The sequence below is a fragment of the Lagenorhynchus albirostris genome, chromosome 7, assembly GCF_949774975.1.
Source record: "Lagenorhynchus albirostris chromosome 7, mLagAlb1.1, whole genome shotgun sequence".
Lineage (NCBI taxonomy): Eukaryota > Metazoa > Chordata > Mammalia > Artiodactyla > Delphinidae > Lagenorhynchus > Lagenorhynchus albirostris.
The window spans coordinates 90646699-90649568 of record NC_083101.1 but is presented as its reverse complement, the minus strand read 5'-3'; the positions used below and the strand labels follow the sequence as shown (position 1 = coordinate 90649568).

At 64.2% G+C, this 2870-nt stretch overlaps 1 pseudogene; it reads left to right on the top strand.

The window, feature by feature from the left end:
- The first annotated feature begins 299 nt into the window (after positions 1 to 299).
- Positions 300 to 904, top strand: LOC132522668 (thimet oligopeptidase-like; annotated as a pseudogene).
- The last annotated feature ends 1966 nt before the right edge of the window (positions 905 to 2870 follow it).

Here is a 2870-nt window from a genome sequence, read left to right as displayed (position 1 = left end):
TGGTGAGGCTGCAGGCCCTGAAGTCCCGCCTGCTGGGGTTCCGCACGCATGCCGACTCTGTGCTGGAGATGAACATGGACAAGACCAGCTAGGTGGTGGCCACTGTCCTAGGTAACACCGCCTCCCCCTGAGTCCCAGTGGGGACGGGGTCAGGCGGACCTTGACCGGACGTGGTGCTGCCTGAGACCCCACTGTGTCAGCCCTTGGGGGTCACCTTCCCAGACCCTTCATTCTGCCTTGAGGGGCGCGGGGTCGGGGGTGGCTGGGGGGCCGCCCCAGGGACGTAGCCGAGCCTCTCCCCTCCGCCCGCAGGTGAGCTGGCCCAGAAGCTGAAGCCCCTCGGGGAGCAGGAGCGGCCGTGATCCTGGAGCTAAAGAAGGCCGAGTGCCAGAGGCGGGGCCTGCACTTGGACGGCCCCATCAACGCCTGGGACCTGCGCTACTACATGAACCAGGGAGAGGAGACGCGCTACCACGTGAACCTGTACCTGCTCAATGAGGCTTTCCCCATGCAGGCGCTCACACGCGGGCTGCTGGCCATCTCCCAGGAGCTGCTGGGGCTGACCTTCGACCTGGAGGAGGGCACCAGCATGTGTCACGAAGACGTGAGGCTCTAAACGGTCTGGGACGCGGCCTCGGGCAAGGTCACCCATCGGCAAGTTCTACCTGACCTCTATCCTCGGTGCGTGCGTGGGGGAACCTGTCGGCCGTGGGCCGGGGCTCCTCTGTGGAAGCGGGGCCTCATCCACGTCCCTCCGCAGGGTGGGGAAGTCCGGGCACGTGGCCTGCTTCGGCCTGCAGCCGGGCTGCCTACAGCACGATGGGAGCTGCCAGATCGCCATCGCGGCCATGGTGGCCAACTTCACCAAGCCTACGCCCAACCTGCCCTCCCTGCTGCAGCATGATGAGCGGGAGACCAACTTCCACGACGTTGGGCACGCGATGCACCAGCTCCGCTCCCAGGCGCAGGGCTGCAGGCAGGGGGCGGGGAGGGCCCGGGCGTGCGTGGTCCTCAGGCAGGCTCTCGCTATGGGATGCTTCCACTGACATCACCCCGCACGTGGTGACGCCCTCGGTGTCAGCTTCCATCATCAGACCCCAGGCACTGGGCATGTAAATAACGGAAATGGATGTCCTCGAGGCTCTAGAGGCTGGAAGACCCAGATCAAGGAGTCAGGGCTGGTTCCCTGCATGTTAAATACATGTACTCAAGAGGTGCCTTGAAAAAAGACAAAAGAAAAGAAAGGAACGTTGCCTGCAAGTCTGCTGACAGCCGGTGATGAGAACCAGAGGGAAGGCTCTGGGGCCGGGGGCGCAGCGCCCTGTGAGCTCGGGGGCTGCTGCCAGTCTCCGTGCAGTCTCAGCAAGTCCCCGTGACTTCCCCACGTGGGGGGCACCAGCTGAGCATCTGGGCCCAGGACCCACTGCTCGTTCAGTCTTCCTGTGGTCAGCCCTTCATCCTGAGCGCGATGCTCTCACACGCTGCACCGGGGCGTGTGGGGACAGTTTACTGAGCTGTACAGACGTCACTACTGCTTTGGACCATTTCCGTCACCCCGAAAATGTCCCTCACGCCCTTAGCTATCACTCCGTCCCCCCGCCAGCCCCTGACAACCTGGAACCCACTCGCTGACTCTGTGGATCTACCTGCTCTGGACGTTTCTCCTCAGTGGGGTCACGCCCTGTGTGTCCTTCTGTGTATGACTTCTCTCGCTGAGCATCGTGTTCTCAGGGTGTATCGACGCGGCAGCGAGCGTCAGGGCTTCACCGCATTGCGTGGCTGAGGGACGTAAAGACGACAAGAGAAAAGAAAAGAACGTTGCATGCAAGTCTGGTGACAGCCGGTGAAGAGAACCAGAGGGAAGGCTCTGGGGCCGGGGGCGCCGTGCCCTGGGAGGCCCTGGCGCTGCTGCCAGTCTTGGTGGGGCACGGGCAGCACCGTCCCTCAGGAGCTGCTGGACAAGCTCATCAAGTCCCGGGAGGCCAACCCAGATGCGGCCGGACCGAGGGAAGGGAAGGGGGCTTCCGGTCTGCCCGGCTGGAAAGCGCGGCCTGGACACGGTGCCAGCCCCCCGTCTCCTTCCTCCCGCCCCCCAGGCCTCTTCAACCTGTGCCAGATCGTCCTGGCCAAGGTGGTTCAGGCCCTGCACACGCAGACGCCCGCGGACCCGGCCCAGGAGAATGCCCGCCTCTGCCAGGAGATCCCGGGGTTCCCAGCCATGCCAGGTAGCCAAGCGCGCACCGGGCTCACCTCAGCGGTCGGTTGGCGGCTACTGCCCAGGTCAAGAGGATCATCTGGTGGTGTGTGAATGGGGACCGACTGACGGGCTCCGGCCGAGGCCCGCTGACCTCTGGCCTCTTCCTGCCACGGTTCCTTGGCTGGTCCCTCCAGCTGTGGCCCGCGGAGTCCGAGGGTGGGGTGGGAGGCTCTGCACATGCTTTCTAGAGAGCCTGGAAGAGGCAGGAGAGGGCTTCATACCCCGAACAGAAGGCATCGACGAGGTCTGCCCGAGCGTGTCGGTGCGGACACGCGGTTCACTCCCTCGTGAGCGCTTTAACCAGCGATCTCCCCGTGGTGGAGGGCGAGCCCCGACTCATCTCTCGCAGCCTCGGCAGCTGACCTTGTAAGAGGCTTAGGAGTGAACCCTCGTGAGCTTCAGCAGAAAGTCGGCAAAGATTTATTTGTGTCCCTCCACTGAACTGCCAGCAAGGTCCCCGTTTTCTACAAGTGTTGGGCCAATACTCTCTCTAGTGGCAGGGGACTCAGACAAGGCTGCTTTGGGGCCCCCACCCCCGCTCTGGGGCAGGGGCACTGAGCGGCCAGGGAGCCGGGCAGGAGCCCCTCCGCGTGTGTCCCAGTGACCCACCTGC